Source organism: Lemur catta, chromosome 18 (assembly GCF_020740605.2).
Source record: "Lemur catta isolate mLemCat1 chromosome 18, mLemCat1.pri, whole genome shotgun sequence".
NCBI classification, from domain to species: domain Eukaryota; kingdom Metazoa; phylum Chordata; class Mammalia; order Primates; family Lemuridae; genus Lemur; species Lemur catta.
Window position 1 is genome coordinate 19,399,300 of NC_059145.1, and position 18,217 is coordinate 19,417,516.

The window sequence follows — 18,217 nt, forward strand, 5'->3', positions numbered from 1 at the left end:
AAATAAGGGAAAAAACAAGGAGGGCTGGATTTGCATGGAAGAGAGTGGAAGTCTGAGTGACTCTGCTACAAAGAGCTGGTTCAGATGTTTCAGAAAACATCAAATCCCCCATAAATACATAGGGAAAGACTTGAAAAGACGATTCTGGCCACCAGAACAGTTACCCACCAGTCCCCTCTGGAACTCTCTAGAACTCTCTGCAGGGGACTTCTCCAATAAAATAACTCCCAGTGCGGCTGTCCCCTGCATCTGCCCACACCCAGAAGGAAGGGAGGAGAGGAAAGGGGCCCTCCACCGGCTTGCTTCGCCCCCCCCCCACCCCCCCCCCCGCCTCTGCCCTTCCTGAAGTCCTGCAGGACCCCCTAAGGACCCCAGGGGAGATGTCCGTAGTCACAGTGGTCCCAACCACCAGTTCCCGCTGAGCCAGGACAGTGCCCACAACCACACCAGGGTGCGTTCTCCTAACCGCCTGAGGAAGTACTTTTTACTCGACATGAGGAAACTGAGGCTCAAAGAGGCTTCAATAACAGCGGCAGAGGCGAAACGAGTTTGGGGTTCTCGATCTTCATGAGCGTCGCACCCCGCCACTGTCCTTTAAAAATGACCTTTCCCGGTCGGTGCGGGGCGCGCTGCAAGGGCAGCGCCAAGCCCCACCTGTCCCCGGCCAAAGCCGGCTGTCCCTCCACGGTCCTCACAGCCAACCCTGCAGGAAGTGGAGGGCCAGGCCCTGCCATGTGGACCCGCGCAGTCTGTCGCCGGGAGGCCCCGCTCTCTGCACCGTGCAGACGAGGAACCCGAAGTCAGAACAGTTAGCGACTTATCTGAGGTCATGCCAGGTGGGTCCCCGCCCATTCGTCTTCCAAAATAAAAGGTGGGCCCCGGTAGATGCAGTTCCTGCCCCACCAGCTGCCCGTGGAGTCCCGAAGGTCCCCACGCTCCGGGCTCAAAGCCTGGCCTGGCGGCGACCGGGCGCAGCAAGGAGCACGCGGGGCTGAGCCCGGGGGCCCGCGAGGCGCGAGGGTCTGCGCAGGGGGCTGAGTCGCACCCGGGGCCGGTCCCGGCGTCGCACGTGCCTGGCAGGCCTGTCCCTCCGACACGGGGACGGTGGGGCCCTCTGCTGCCCAGACGCACCTCCGAGAGGGCGAGAAACGGGGCCCTGGGGAAGCAGAAAGAGGGAAAGGGTCTTGCAGGAATCGCCCACTCTCCGCAGACCCCTGGGGCTGCCCGGGGCAGATGCAGCTCAGGCCCATCCTGGGGTCCTTCCCCAGCCCGTGCAGTGCCCTGCTGGGGTGACACGTCCCTCTCTCTCTCTCTCAGACACACACACTCACGCGATGCTGAGTTAAATTCAAATTTCAGATAAACAATGGACAGTCCTTAGCCTAGATATATCCCAAATAGTACATGGGACATACTTATACTATAAAGTTATTCATGTTTACTTGAAATTCAAATTTAGCTGGACATCCTGTATTTTACGTAGCAACCGTATTTACCTGCCCCTTAGGCCTCAAAATGCCTAGGACTGGGCTCCTATGTGACCCGCAGGGGCCCCACCCGCTTGTCTCAGCTGATGAGGGATTTGCTCTGTGACGCACTGGTTATTGCAGTGTGCTGAGCACTTAAATTCCCATGATGATTTCTTCATTGACCCGGGTTACTTAGAAATAGTTTTACATTTCCAAACATGTGAGGGCATTTTAGGTTTTTTAATTATTAATTTCTAATTTCACTGCATGGCTTTGACATAATTTGCTCTGCCCTCCCCCTGCCCTCCAGGTCCCTCCACTCCAGCCACACGGGCCTCCTTGCTCTTACACATGTATCATGCACCCACCTCAGGCCCTTTGCACATGCTGTGTCCTCCTCCTGGGCTATCTGGATTTTTCTGGGTTTCCCCCAGATGTCTGCAAGCTTCACTCCTTCAGATCTCTGCTCAAATGTCACCCTCTGACACCTTATATCAGATTACAGCCCAACCCAGTACTTCCTGTCTTCTCTACCCTGCTCTATTCATTGTCTCCATAATGGTAATCGCCACCTAATATATTAGGTATTTACCATATTTTTTGCTTATTGTCTGTCTCCCTTGAGAATCAAGATGACAGGAGGTTGAGACCTTGATCTCTTTGGTTCGCTGCTGTCTCTGGGTGCCTTTAGTGGTGCCTGGACCACGGCAAGCCCTCAATAACCATTTGTTGAATGATGGAATGAGCTACGTTATCAATAATTTTAGGTTTATTAAGACTTGCTTATGGCTTAGTAATGGTCCAGTTTTATATGTTTCCCGAGTATTGACAAGGACGTGTCTTCCCTAACTGTTGAGTGCCGTGTTCTACAAATGCCCCTTAAATCAAGCTTATTGACGACGTTGTTGAAACTTTCTATGTGCCTATTACATTCTTGTCTGCTTGTCTGTCTCAGAATCTCCCACTCCAATGGTGGATGTGACGATTAAGCACATTACATGCATTGTCTTACTTACTTCTCATAGTAATCATCCTAGGTACTATCACTATGCAGTAAATGACCCCCCATTTAATGGCAAACAAAAAAACACGACCATTTTCTTACACTCACAGATTCTATGGGTTGGGAATTCTTGTCCGGCAGAGTAGGGACTCCTTTTCTCTGTTCCACAGTATCTGGGGCCTCAGCCAGGAGACTCGAAGGCTGGGGTACCTGAGGGGTAGGGACCGGGATCACCTGAGAGTGTCTTCACTCACTGGTACAATGGTGGATCCTGGCCGTCAGCTGGGACCACAGAAGGGACATTGGCTGAAACACTGCATGTGGCCGCTCCTTCATGTGGTCCCTTGACGTGTGCTGGTGTGGGCTTCCTCACAACATGGCGGCTGAATCCAGGAGTGAGCATCCCAGGAGAACAAGGGACAAGTACATGGCCTTTGTATGAGCCAGCTTCAGAGGTCACTCAGCATCATTTCTGCCACACCACAACCCGGCCAGATTGCAAGAGAGGGGACACAGTCCCCATCTCTTGACGGCAGGACTGTCAAGGTGACAGTGTATGAAGAACATGTGGAATGGGAGACAGCGCCTCAGCCATCACCGGAAAACACAATCTGCCCCTTTGATCCTCTGAAGTACATTTTATTGTTCTCTATTTTAAATTTATGAGAACTAAGACACAGGAGAGTTAAGTAACTTGCCCAAGGTCACTCAGCTAGTTAATGGCAAAGTGAAGGCTTAATCCTAGGTCTGTCTGACTCTAAAGCACAGGATTGATAAATAGATATCAATATATATGTTTTAATGTATTTATACCCAAGCTTATTTTTTAAAATAATTTAAACTGGCTAAATGCAAAATTATAATGTTCCATATTCAGAAAGTAATACCCATAACCCATGCATCCACTGTTAGTATTTTTTGGTGCTTCATAATGGAAACTCTTAAGTTACATTTCTCAAACAGGACGTTGGTTTTTATTTTTGTTTAGTGAAGTCATTAGAAAGAAAGAGAACTAACAAATGAGAATCAGCTTTCCAGGAACTTCGGTTCCTCCACATGGCAGGGACAGTCTTGGGAGGATGCAAAGCTCTCTGCCATCTGCCCTCCCAAGAGCTTCCTGCCGGCCCAGCCTTGGGCAGCACCTGCCACTCGGACTTTCAGCCAGGAGACCGCCCAGAGGTCATGGGACTCCGGTCCCAGCAGGGTCAGGTGGGCCTGGCTTTCTCGGTCTCCTCGCCTGCACCTGAAGGGCAGAAATAACCGCCCTTCCCCATGCCCACCTCACAGGGACATGCCAAGCACTCGAGTCCTAGTGCAACGCGTTCACAAGATCTCCCTGAACTGCTGGATGGGAAAGGTGAACAGGACCCTAGAGACTGCGCCCTGGTCCCATGGTTCCTGGCTTTCGTAGGCATCACAATCACTGGAACCCTTATTTAAAATACAAATTACCAGTAGAGTGAGGTGGCTCATGCCTGTAGTCCCAGCACTTTGGGAGGCTAAGGTAGGAGGTTCGCTTGAGGCCAGGAGTTCGAGGCTGCAGTGAGCTACAATCTCACCACCGCACTCCAGCCTGGGTGACAGAGCAAGACCCTGCCTCTAAAAAAATAAAATACAAATTCCCAGGACCTCCAGCCAGAGCCTCAGAAGCCCCGGTCTGGGGCCTGGCATGTATAGTAAAGGCTTCCCAGTGAGTCTGGCAGGCCCTGTATAAAAACCGCTGCTCCAGCCTGATGCCCACCACACAGCTGGTAACCAACACCCAGGGACACGTGTGACCCCACGTAGTAACCCAGCACGTCGGTGCCGGGCTGGGCCCCCAACCCCAGCCAGCCGATTTCCTTAAAGTACCTTTCCTGTGCTCCAACATCATGTCCTGTGAGATTGCCGGTTTATCAGGCTGAGCTGTTCGAAATTCGGGAACAATGACAAACTCCCAGGCTGGAATCATAAAGTCCACCAGACCTTGGTGCAGGATGAGCTGTTGCAATAATACGCTTTGCCTATTTCAATCCCCACAACAGACCAAGGGGCAAAATTATGGTCATGCCCATTTCACAGATTGGGAAACAGAGACCTTGAGAAAACATCTGATTCAGCTGCCTCCAGTTCCGTAATAGCTAAGCCCACCTCCCGGGCATGGATGTGAGCCCCTCATAAAGACCAGGGTTTGAAGCATCAGAGCAACACCGTGCTGTAGGCACAATTAGGATTCCTGTTTAACTGATCATCTAATGACAACAATAGATATTGAGACCTATTATGTAGCAGGTGCTTTGCCAGGTGCTATTCATGCCTCGTGGCATTTAATCTTTTCAACAGTAGGTTCCATTGCTCTACCCATCTTACAGATCAGAAAACTAAGGCTTGGAAGAGTAAGGAATTTGACCAAGTTTGCACAGCCCAGCAGCCTGGGCTTTTCAGCCTCTCCTGGAAACAAACTGTACCTGCCACGCACACCTCACCTGCGCAGGGCCGGCACCCAGTAGGTGCTCGGAAGACAGCCAGTGGTGAACAGGGAACATGGCTCCCAAGGGAAGGTGCTTTTTCCTCCTGAGTGTCCTTGGAGAGGAGCGACAAAGAGCCTTTCTGTTAGCAGCTGCACAGCCGGCCCCAGCAGCCTTGGGCCTTTGGGGAAAGCGGAGTGGAAGGAAAGCAGGTTGTTTTGGAAGGGTGGGGTGGGGGCCTGCTCCCTGTGCCCTGCCAGAGACAGCAGCCCCGGGGCAGTCGGCAGCCCCCTCCTGCCAAGCCAGGCAGGAAGCGGCCTCTGCCTACCTGTTCTTCAGACTGCGAGCCCAGCCCCGGAAGGGACCTGTCCTAAAGCCGTGCGGTGTTTTCCATGAAGCTCTTTAATGGGCTATTGTCATCAGCTGCCCCCTGGCCTGCTCAAGCCCCAGGTGGGCAGGAAGGATTTACCTCTGTAAATGTTTTGTTTTGCAGGGAGATCCCCCTGTTCCCGAGGGAGGACAGGGTGGCACTTTCAGAGGGCGTGCTCCGGGGTTGGGAGGCACAGCTCGAGTGCCACCAGGGCCAGCCCTTCTCGCTCGTGCACACGCGGCGGGGACGCTCTGGGCAGCAGGGAGCAGGCAGCCGCCTGGCCCTTGAGAACCGTCTGGACCAGTGGGAAGGACAACTCAGGGTGACAGATGCTAAAAGACGATTATGTATTTGTGTGTGTGCCCCTTTTGACCACGATGGTTAAAAGAACAGAAAAAAAAAAAAAGAAAGAAAGAAAGATGGCCTTTATTGATTTTTTTGCAAAAGGGCAAACGAAGCCCAGAAACTACAAGGGCCGGAGTGAGCCCGGTGACCAAGCACACACGGAGAATCGTCCCGGCGACGGCAGGTGTCAGGCTGCCCCCTGCTCTGCGGAACGGACGCAGCCTCAGAACCCTTGTCAACGCGTGTCCCCGTGTCCAGGGCCACCTGCTCGCCAGCTCTGCCCCACACAGTGACCGAGTTTCTCGGGTTTAACTCTCACTTTTCTAGCAGCCCACTTGCAAAGGCTGGTGGGCGCGGGAAGAACAGGAAGTAGCTTGTGGTAGGAAGCAGGGGTGCCTGGAGGGACAGGCGGGGTGACAGGGAGGGGAGGGTGGGGAGGGCAGCAGGGATGTCACACAAGGGAATATGATTTCACTTGGAGAGAGAAAATGGGTGCCCAGCTTCCTTGCTAATAGAAATACTGAAATTCCCCTGCGGCTGGAAAACAAAGGGATTCTAAGAGACTCAGTGACAGGTGTGGCCATAGCCGGGGCTCCCACCTGGTTATTGAACATCCCGTTCAAAAGCATGAGTTCAAGTGCAGAAGCCTATGCTATGGCTTCTCTGTCATCCAGTCTTGATGTCATAAAATACGGGACCCCAAAAATAATATACCACAGTGAAAATTCATTAATAACTAAAAGTAATTAATAACTGGAACTGACTAGAACCCTTTCAGAAGGGCAAACATATATTTCCTTGACCAAGAAGGAAATATAAATAAAAGGCTAGTCAAGTATGATTAAGACAAAGTATTCTCCAAATTCCAGGAATTCTTACGTAATTATAAGCCTGTGGGTATAAGAGCATTTTCAATTTTAATTATTTCAAATTGTAAGCCTATTCCTTTAATATTTTGTAGAGTAGAATTGGAATAGTAGCCCCAAGTAACAAGGAAAACTTGCTCAGTTGAGTAATTCACTTCCTGCTTTTGTATTCCTCACCGAACAGTTCCCTGGCACGTTGAAAATTGTGTTCTCATAAGCTATTTTTGTTTTATGATAATATCCTATGATGTGTCCATTTCACTCAGAGAATGGTTCCCCAAAGTAACTATTATGAACTCATGTTTTGTCTATTTTCTGAAAAAAAAAAAAAAAAAGGTGGATGAATAGTGCTCCTGGTACAAACCTTTGAAAGAATAACTTTCAGGATCCTGCAGGCCTTTAAGTTATAATTGTGGGTCCGGTGCTTGCAGTTTCCAAAAGCAGACGTGCGTTGGCCGTGACTTTCAACCATGACTTGACAAAAAACCTAAATCTTAAATATTCTCCTTTTGCCCTTCACCAAATGTCCCACAAGGGACCTCAGCTCCTACTTCAGGAAGGAGGGGAGAGAGGGTAAGGGGGCAGCTGCCACCCCCCACAGCCGGCACCTGCATTTCTTTACCTGGGGCCTCCTCCCGCTGCCACCTGCTGCTCTGCCACCCACCAGGCAGGTCAGAAGCGCTGGGTAATTACCCCCCCTTGGAAGCAGCCCTTTGTCCCTGCTGGTGTGTGCCCCAATTGTGCCCCTTGGGGGAACAGCTCTGCCATGTGTGGTCTGTGCCGCCTCCCAGGGCTCCTCAGCAGGGCCAGGCTAGGGGAGGCCAGAGAAGCACTCACTCCCTGGGCTCTGCAAATTGTTAAAGCTTAAGAATTATACAGGCTCTTTTCTAGGAATCACTAAGAGCATACAAATAAAATGAAAAAAAATTTTTTTAATTATACAGACTCACAATCCAGTGTGTAAAATTTATCTTTTTTGATTGGAAATTCATATTCCAAGCCTGAAACCCCTCATGCCACCTGAGAGAAGACTTAACCTCGTCGCATTCATATTTCCTCCATGGTTTCTGGGCCTGACTCCATCTCTCTGAGTTGAAAATCCAGTCATTCAGAAGGTTTCCCTGGCCCCCTTCTCCCTCCCTGGGAATATGAGAGTTGCCTCTGCTCGGGGCCCCCTGCCCAGACCAGCAGACCCAGCCTCTCCTCCCAGCTCCCGTCTGACCCAGTGGTCAGGGGTTCTGCATGTTCCAAGCTCCTCTCTTGTCCCCTGACCCAATCTTGTGCCTACAGGTTTAGAATATTACTCTCTTCGTTCCTCTGCTTCACCGGGGCCCCTGAAGCACGGGGCACACACCTGTAGCAAGCCAGCAGGTAAGAGGGAGGCGGGGAGAGGACTTGTATCAGCTGTACCACGTGTGCCCTCGCTGTTCAACGTCTCAGTTGCATGTCCAGCGGGCACTGCAAGTGCCATTTTCAAGACCCAACTCCCAAAGGTACCCCCACGTGGAGCGTTCCCCATCTCAATGGATGGCAATTGCTCAAGTCAAAAATCTTGCAGTTGGCCGGGCGTGGTGGCTCACGCCTGTAATCCTAGCACTCTGGGAGGCCGAGGCGGGAGGATCGCTCGAGGTCAGGAGTTCAAGACCAGCCTGAGCAAGAGAGAGACCCCCCCCCCACCCGTCTCTACTAAATATAGAAAGAAATTATCTGGACAACTAAAAATATATAGAAAAAAATATTTAAAAAAAAAAAGAAAGAAAAATCTTGCAGTCACTTGGCCTCATTTTTCTCTCACAGTCCATACCCAATCTGTTGACAAATCGTGTCGGGTCCAGCTGCAAAATGCATCCAGAATTTTACACAGTGGAATATTATTCAGCCATAAAAAATAATGAAATCTTGTCATTTGCAGCAACATGGATGGAACGGGGGGGGATGTTATATTAAGTGAGATAACCCAGGCACAGGAAGACAAATATCACATGTTCCCTTTCATATGTGGGAGCTTAAAAAGTAGATCTCCTGGAAGCAGAGAGTAGGAACACGGTCATCAGAGGCTGAGAAAGGAAGGGAGTGGAGGATGAAGAGAAGTTGGTAATGGATACAAATATACAGTTAGAAGGAATAAGATCTAGTGTTCGGTAGCACAATGGGATGATTAACACTAATGTATTATATGTCTCAAAATAGCTAGAAGATTTGGGAAGTTCCCAACACAAAAGATGAACGTTCAAGGTGATGGATATTGCACTAGCCAGCTTTGATCATTACACATTGTACGCGTGTATCAAAATATCACGTAGTACCCCATAAATATATAAAAACATTATGTATCCATAAAACCTAAAAATAGGCAGGCACGGCGGCATGCACCTGTAATCCCAGCTACTCTGGAGGCTGAGGTGGGAGGATTGCTTGAGTCCAGGAGTTTGAGACCAACCCGGGCAACATAGCAAGACTCTGCATCAATTGGTTAAAAAATTAAACTTAAAAAATAAGAAATTTTTTAAAACGTATGCGGAATTTAAGCACTGCATTCATTGAGACTTTTTCTCTCCCTCTCCCACTGCTCCCAATTTCTGTCTTTCGATTTCCCCATAGTACTTTTTGCTTGCTGAAAGTATCTTGTTTATTCAATTCTTTATGTGTTTACTTCTGTTTCCCCCCTCTAAAATGGAAGCTCCACGAAGACAGGGACGCTGTCCTGCTCACGCCTATGTAGCTGAATAAATGAAAGCCTCGCAGAACTTGCATTCTTCACACAGGCAGCAATCTCAGCTTCCAGCCCCACGGGATTGAGATTCCGTTCTGCCTCTGCTTCTCAGCTGGCTTTCTCCTGGGCGCCTGCTTTAATTCTCACACACCTGAGTGGGACTTACCCTGCTTCCCTTCCAGGTCTTACTGTTTGTCCTTCAAAATGTTTTTGGCACGTTGCATCGTAAGGCTCTGTGACAGCGCTCCAAAATGTGTCTACATATCTTCTGTTGTGGTTACTTTGAAGTTTGTTGAATTATATTGTTTTGACAGGACTGTCACATCTCAAAACGTGTTGCTGACTAAAAACATATGCAGGACCTTTTTTCCTTCCCTCTCTTTTTTTTTTTTTTTTTTCCTTTTAAAGAAAAACTCCACCATTGTCTTGCAACTAAACAGATGACCACAAGAGGGCACCCCGAGGCCGTGTTTCTGCTCCCAAGGAAGGCAGACGGTGGGGACGGTGCAAAACTTCGATTTTATCAGTAATCTCTTTCTTCATTCCGAAATCTACCTCTCAGTGGCAAGACACCCTTCGGGGAGCAGGCTGGGAAAACGAAATACTGGTACAACATTAATAATTAATAATAATAATAAGCTGTAGAACTTCTTCCAGTTAGTAGGAACTTTACAAAAGTGCATTTACTCAGATATAGTTTGTTCTAGGTTATTTTATCAGAGTTGAATAAAAGTGTATAGATCGACAGCTATAAGCAAAAAGTGAAGAAATCTGAAACTCCTGTAATGACAGCCTTCAGAAAAATTTATTCTATAATAGAGCCTCCAAATAAGACTAATAATGTCATAGAAGGGGGTGAAGAGGACTTAGGCTCTCTTATAATAAAGAGAGGCACTGATCTCCATCAATGTCTTAGACAGTGACGCCCTCAAAGGGAACTGTTAGCCTTCAGTGATACTGTAAATGGGATAGTTTAATGGATTTGGAAGAAGTGGGAGAGGGGAATAGGAAAAGGCTTTAAATGTGCACATAAACGTTAAAAGTTACCCTTACATAGGGTTGAGGCAAAGGGGGAAATGGAGACTTTGACATCAGAGAATCCTGTTTAACAATTAACTAGCTGTGTGTCATTGGAGAGATTAATCTACCTCTCTGAGCCACCATCTTTTTTATCTCTACAGTGGAGATAACAGTACCTACTTCTGGGGGTGTGAGGATTAGGAAACTAAATCTAAATGACCTGATGCATGATAAATACCATAAAGGCTACATTAATGACCATTTATTTCACATACTCAGGCTGTACAGGCTATACGACTTAAGAAATGCCAGTCTTTAGTGTCAATTTTAAAAGAAATGTCTATTGCTAAGGATTATGAAGTAGAGCGCTTTTGAAATTCCTCAAGAGATGCCAGGAAAGCTTTCAATAGCTTTTAATTCAAATAAACTTATGAAAACAATCAATACACCTCGATCATCACCATTTGCTTCAGACATTGCTACCAGAGGGATTGAGATGTTAGACTTTGTTGACATCAATATCTTTACTTCAAGACCTGCCTGGGTCTCAGTCTCATGGGGAAAGAAGAGGTCAGGACAGGGGAGGAAAGGGCAAAGGGCAAAGAGGCAGAGAACACAGAATTTCCTCCCAGCAAGAAAAACGCACCCTGGGGACTTCTGCCTTTGCTTCCCCAGCCAGAGCTCTGTCACACCGCTGCCCCTACGAGCCTTTATGGTAAAGGTGGGCAAGGAGAAAGTGACTAACCGTGGCTTTGGGGTATCAATCAATCGTTTATCCAGGGGCCCTTTTCAACGTTTTATTTTACCAGTTAAAGACACTAACACACCACGACCAACTCCCATCTCCTGCCCCCATCATTTCTTAAGAGAAAGGGGATTTTAATACTGGCAGAGGAGCACAGGCAATCTTGGAACAATGATCTGGCCTAGACATCGCATCAGTTCAGTGATGTGAAAAATTCCCCACATCGTTCTTAGTTTCTCGAAGTTTTCAGTGAAAACTTCAGCATAGGTTGGCCCCACAGCAGTGGTGGGAATGAGGAATGATGCTGGGTTTACGCTGGGACATGTCAACCACAGCACGACAGAGCCTGTGGCCTTTGGAGACACAGCGTGGAAAAGTTTTTTTTTTGGTTTTTTTTTTTTTTGGTTTTTTTTTTTTTTTTTCCAGATTTGTTCATACAAATAACCATGGGACACATGTTAGTGGTATTAAATCTTGTCACATACTTTTATGAACTGTCATAAATGAAGATGTACATTACAAGATCGAACTAACCCCACTGTTTCTGTTCCAGATCAGGATGAATCAACAGAACCAGGCTGGACCTGACAGCCCCACTCCTGCATGAGAAGCAGGGGGTGCAGGGGTGGGGAGGGAGACGTCTCAGGAAGGACACATGGGAGTAGATCACACGGCCAGGAAGTTTGAGTCTTTCCCTCCCTTCCTGAAAAAAGATTCTGCACCTCTCACAAGAAATCATCCCATTTAAAGAAAGAACACAAATGTAACCTCCAAGAGAAAACAGACTTTAAATCTCTTGTCGGTGGCATTGTAGGTTATTCTCCACTGGAGAAATTCTAGGTGTTTCGATTATTGGTGGCAGCCCTCCAAGACTGTTTTAGAAAGTCCAGAAATACATCTAATGCACCCAGGACTTTACTGTGTGATGAAGGCAGCATATCAAATTAGTGTGATAAAGATGAGGTTTTTAATAAACTGTGTTGGGCCCTAAAGACAAACTTGGATCCAAACCTCATACCACACAGCAGAATAAAAAGCACTCTAAGTAGACCGAATATTAAATGTAAGCAATGAAATCATATAACTTAAAATGGGGAAAGCCATTCTAAAAATAATCTAACATCCAAAACCATTGAAAGAAAAAACTCATGAATTCAAATATATAAAAACAATTTTTTGCTTATGATTTTTTGTCATGCAGAGACCAAAAGAAAAAGACCAACTAGAAGAAAAGCATGATTGTAAATCATATCACAGCATAAAGGTTAATTTCCATAATATATAAAAGAAATTTCTAAAGAAAATTCTAGGCAGGTTTCAGTGGCTCACGCCTATAATCTCAGAACTTTGGGAGACTGAGGCAGGAAGATCCCTTGAGGCCAGAAGTTCGAGATCAGACTGAGAAACCTAGCAAGACCCCATCTGTACAAAAAGTAAAAAAATTAGCCAGGTGTGTGCCTATAGTCCCAGCTACTCGGGAAGCTGAGGCAGGAGGATCACTTGAGCCCAGCAGTTTGAGGTTGCTGTGAGATATGATGATGCCACTGCACTCTAGCCTGGGCAACAAAGGGAGCCCCTCTTCTAAAAAGAAAAAGAAAATTCTAATTTTTTCTAGAATTTCTAAAGAAAAAGACCAACAACCCAGTTGGAAAATGGGCAAAGGACATGAACTGAGGGGTCACACAAAAATACCAGTATTGCTTACACCTGTGAAAGGACCACATTGTTGGTGAGCCTGCAGGAAGCAGACACGCCTGCACACCGCCGGCAGAGGATGGAATGGCATAACCCTATGACGGGGAATTTGACGGGAACTACCCGAATGACTGAAGCAGTTACCTTTGGACAGGACCTCACTTTTGGGAATCCATCCTGCAGACACTGCTGTGCACACATCAAATGACATATTTACAAGGTTACTCACTGAAGCATTACTGTAGACGCCAAAGATTGAAAACAAGTGAGTATACGTCCACTCTATGGAATTCAGAAAAGAAAGATGAGCACGATCTCTACGTGAGTGTGAAGTAAGCAGCAGGATACATTAAGTGAACAAAGCAAGGTGTCCAACAGTGCATTTAGCTTGCTACTGCTACTTTTGTGTAAGAAAGGGAAATAAAACTTCATTTTTTATTGTTGTTTTTTTTTTTAAGAAGTTGCCCTGGCTGGAGTGCAGTGGTTATTCACAGGCACGACCACTGCACACTACAGTCTGGAATTCCTGGGCTCAAGCAATCCTCCTGCCTCAGCTTCCAGAGTAGCTGGGACTACAGGCACTTGCCAAGCTCTAAGACTATATATTTCAATTTGCTTGTAATTACAACAGGAAACAATGAAAGAAAAAGCAAGACACAAATAAAAATGGTTACTTATAGAGGGTTTGGGGGGAAGGAACAAGGCTGGTAAGGAGAGCTTTATGCCATCTTGACATTTTAACCATTTAAAGCAGTCTCATTTTTTTCTTAAAAGAAAGAATGATTTCACTTGTTCATTTAGCAAACACTGAGCAATGCTCCAGGCTCATATGAACACCTGGGTGGGCGTGAGGGTTGGGGGTAAGTAGAGAACGTGACGGCATGCTCATAAATGTGTGTATTTCTACATATTTAAAAAAATGTATCTCTGAATATCTGCTTTGGTGAAATGGAAAACAATTAAGTTTGCATTATTAAGAAGCCAAATCTAGTTATTAATTGAAAGTGCATGAGGCTGGGCGCAGCGGCTCACACCTGTAATCCCAGCATTTTGGGAGGAGGGGGTGGGAGGATCACCTGAGGCCAGCAGTTCAAGGTTGCAGTGAGCTACGATGACACTTCACTCTAGCCTCGGTGACAGAGTGAGCCCCCATCTCTAAACAAAAAAGAAAAAGAAAGTGCGTGAGTATGAGAAAGAGAGATGAAAGAATCAGAGAGACTCCATTCAAGATGCAAGTGCGTTCTCAGAGACTGACGGTTGCTGCCTTGGAGGGAACTGAGCCCTCTGCAGGGGACAGCCACCACACTCAACATAAAATGTCATTTCAGAGACACTCAATTTGAAATTGAGCTATCCTCCTCCATGCTCCTTCCTTCTCTCCTATTTTATTTAGGTTCAAAGCCCTTATCACCATCTTACATATATTGTTACTTGTTTGTCTTTATTAACTGCTCTATCCGCAGGGCCAGACTCATAAGCAATTCCTTAATAAATATTTATGGATGAACAAATGAACAGATCACTGCCTGGACTGGTTGATGGCTCTTTCCGAGATGTTTGACTCCAGGACGCCGGTTTTATCATCTTGGAAATCTGGATGCATCTCTCAGTCCCTGTGGCCGTTGCCATTGCAGCAGCACGTGCAAAGCTGGTCCTTGCTGCGCATTCGCACTGTTGTCACTCCAGTTGAAGGATGTGCCTTGCTGAGGTACCACACATGTTGAAATTAATCGCCACTGAAAAGGTCTTTAGAACAGCGGTCCCCAGCCTTTTTGGCAGGAGAGACTGGTGTCATGGAAAACCATTTTTCCATAGATGGGGGTGGGGAGGCAGAGCTCAGGCGGTGATTCGTGGCCCAGTTCCTAACAAGCCACAAACGGGTACCGGGCCATGGCCCAGGGATGGGGACTGCAGCTTTAGAAGGATTTCACACTGAGACAGAAAGTTATCCTGTCCTTCCAAAAGTCAAGGAAACAGAGCAGCAAGGAGTAAATTTGACATTGGTATTTGTCATTGTGGAAATGACTGAAATTCCATATTTTGTTGCTAAACAACTAAGAGTTTTGCAGAGCCTAAGAAAGGAAAATACTCATAAATACATGAAGCTATATTTTGTTTTATTGCAGGATCACCCATCACAAGCCAAAGCAATGCAAACAATGGAGAAATTGCAAAATTCCTGAGAAGAAATAAAAAATGTCACGTCAGGAGAGATGGTTGTGACTGGTGCATGCATTGTGCAGGAATAACACTAAGACACATGTCCTGTGCCAGTGGGTGGCTTATTTTCTTACTTTACATAAAATATAGTGTACCTGACCATCTTAGATGACCTGGAATACAGCATGTGGTTTGCCTACCAGATAATGCCCCATCCTCCCCGCCACCGTCCATCCCTAGGGGCAAGGAGGCCTATTTCACACATTACTTAATACAATAATTCTTTAAAGACTAGTTTAATGGCTTGTTCTTTCCCCTGGGAGGGAACTGATTTTAAGTCTCAGTCTCAAACTGCTTGAACCGAGCAAATAATGGCAAGACAAAATACCATGAGGTCACTTAAAGGGGGACTGGTTAAATAAATGATGGTTCATCTATACACTGAAAGACGTCGCAGATATTAAAATGACTGGAGTAGCTTTCTAGGTACTCATCTGGAAGTATCGCAGTAATATATTAAATAGGGAAGGAAAAAAAGACCAAGCGCATCTCAATGGGTGTATTAGGCAGGGACCAAATCTGCAGGTGGTGGGTGTTGGGCAAGAGGGTGGTTCTTAGGTTTGGAGAAGCCGGGAACCAATCAGGCGAAGGGACTGCAGGAAAATGCAGAACTCCTGATAATTGTTGGTAACATCCTGCACCTCCTGTAGGCCCTGGCCCAGACCAGGCCAATAAAAGGAAACCACATGGGAGTCCTCAATGTTTTTCTCCACTTGTAGAGACTGACCCGTTTCTCTCTCTGGAACATATTTTCACTTTGAGTAGCTTCTTTCTTTACTTTCACTTTGTATAGTTCCTTAGTTTTCTGTAATAAACTGTTTGTGCGGGATTGCTTTGTATTTGTGATCACTCTGTCATTGGCTCAACTCTATACTAGTACTCACTGTTGACGCTGGGAACCGAGGACCGGGGAACAGCAAGATAGACCTAACATGTGCAGAGTGCGTTCACTATGGAAAGGGGAATCGTAGAGAGGGAGTGACGACCACATCGTGCTTGCAAGGGTATATACCATTTTCTCTGGAAAGACACACGACATTTCTGTAAAATGCTGTTTTTTGAACCCCTCTGTATGTAGGGCTTACTAGCTGACACTTTTCTAACGGCTAATCCTAACAGCCCTATGAGACAGGCACCTCACCCTCCTATCTTACAGATGTACGGAGATCACACAGCCAGCAAACGGCAGAGCTGGGATTCAAACCCAGGGAATCTGGCTCCAAGATCCTTGCTCTTGAGCATTCTGCCCGCTGGTAAGAGCGCTTGCCTGTTGGGTGAGGGAGAGGGGTATAACCCTGGGAGCCGGGAGCAAGGGTAGTGGGACCGAAACAGTCTGGTATATGCCATTTTGTTCTATTTGAATCTTCACCAGGTGTAAATTACCTAATTTAAAAAGATTATCCAAAACGTCTAGCTGGAAAAACCTGGGTAAACCATTTAGAAAGATCAGGTGAAGCCAGATGCTGAAGCACGTGGAGTGTGAAACCAAGAGCTGGGGTGCTGTGCCGTGCATGGCGAGGAGCATTTGGATGTTCTGAACATGGGCAAGTCGATGTGGTGCTGAGAATCTTGATACCTGGGATGGCTTTGTCTCTGCTGTCCACCTCCTCGGTGCCACCACACCCTAATTCTGCAAGCCTTCCCAGACTAGCCAGCACCTAAGCATGACGGACTCAGGAGTCAGAGCCCAGGACTCTCATGATGACCTTCCACTTTTGAAGGGGCCAGGGCAAGTTGCCTTTCTTTACCTCAAATATCCATAAAATGGGCATAATATTAAGCACCTCACAGAGTTGATAGAAAGCTTAAACCAGGTAACACAAGGCATGTGCTAAGGATAAAGGAAGTGTCCAATTAGTGCTTCCTGTTATTATCCTGGTACGTACTGAGCAAGATTGAAACCTGGACTTTGATTCCAATAAAACCTGTTTTCTTGCCCAGGGACAAGGGGCATTTTGCCTTCCTCCCTTAAAACATCAGACTCTGGACTAGATCTAGCTTTATATCCATAGTTACTTAATGCTCCCAACAATCCTACCAGGTAGATATTATACATATTTTTATAAATGGAAAAACTAAAGCTCAAAGAATACTGTAACTTAGCACAGATGCCTCAGCTGGGGATGGTGAAGCTGTGACTTAACCCATCTCATTACAACTCCCCTGCCTCTCTTCTCTGCCCCTTACACCAGGCTACCTCCCTGTCCTGCTCTCCTAAGGCCAAGCTGAGCCCTGCCTCACCCGAGAAGCCTTCCCAGAGAGCCACAACTGCACTAACATGGCTCTCCTGTGCATCTCTTCAAGTCACATGCCACCTTTAAAATCTTGCATTGCTTATTGTTCTTCAAAGATGACTGAATTCCTCAAAGATTAAAATCGGACTGAGTCTGCTCTTTTAGCCCCCCCCACTAGACAGCAACTCATCAAAGTTGCCACCTAACACGAGACAGATACTTTTCTGCATCTGTATGTTGTGTGTACCTCTTCATACCTCCATTTGTTGGCATAAATGAAATTGCATAACCATAAATGCATTATCGCGAAATTAAAACTAAATATTCAAACACCTGGAATTTTTCCTGTGTTCTATTATTTTTTAGATGAAACTTATAAAATATACTGAAAATTTATCCCCACCTCCTATACCTTAATACACTTCTAATATTCAATACAAAAACAAAACATAATGACAAGACTGCAAATTCTACTGCATTCCTCATCACCAAATATTGAGCCATATTTAGTAGTTTATGTTAAATCACTGACTTTTAAAATAACTGACTTATCTGGCAAGCTATTGTATCCTCCCTGACACACCTCCACCTGCCGTCCTCACTTGCACTGCCAGAACTCGAAGAGGCATTTTTTTGACAAACCCACAAACTGGTCCCCATTTTTCCAATAGAAACGTTACAACTGCTACACTTAACTTAGACTATACTACACTTACTTTAGGGACTAAACAACTTCTTGAATAAGATGTGGCCTGACAGCCACATTTTAAATAATTAATAAGAGAAACTGTATTCTGAATTCCAAACAAGTGACTTAGTTTTAGCTACCCACCCAGGTTTAAAGTGGGAAAGTGCATGCATTCCTAAATGCACGTGGGAATTGTTGGTCACCATTAAGCTTACCCTTCCATTCTATAGCACTGCACGCAATGCAAAGAAAAAAATATACAAAATGAAGACAAAATACTAAACCCATATTTATCTCCAAATTCACAACATAATAAGCACTATTAAAAGCCCCACAAGCCTACTCAACTGCAAAAAATTTCTTGATGCAAGTCATCATTGACCTAATATCAAGTCCCATTAT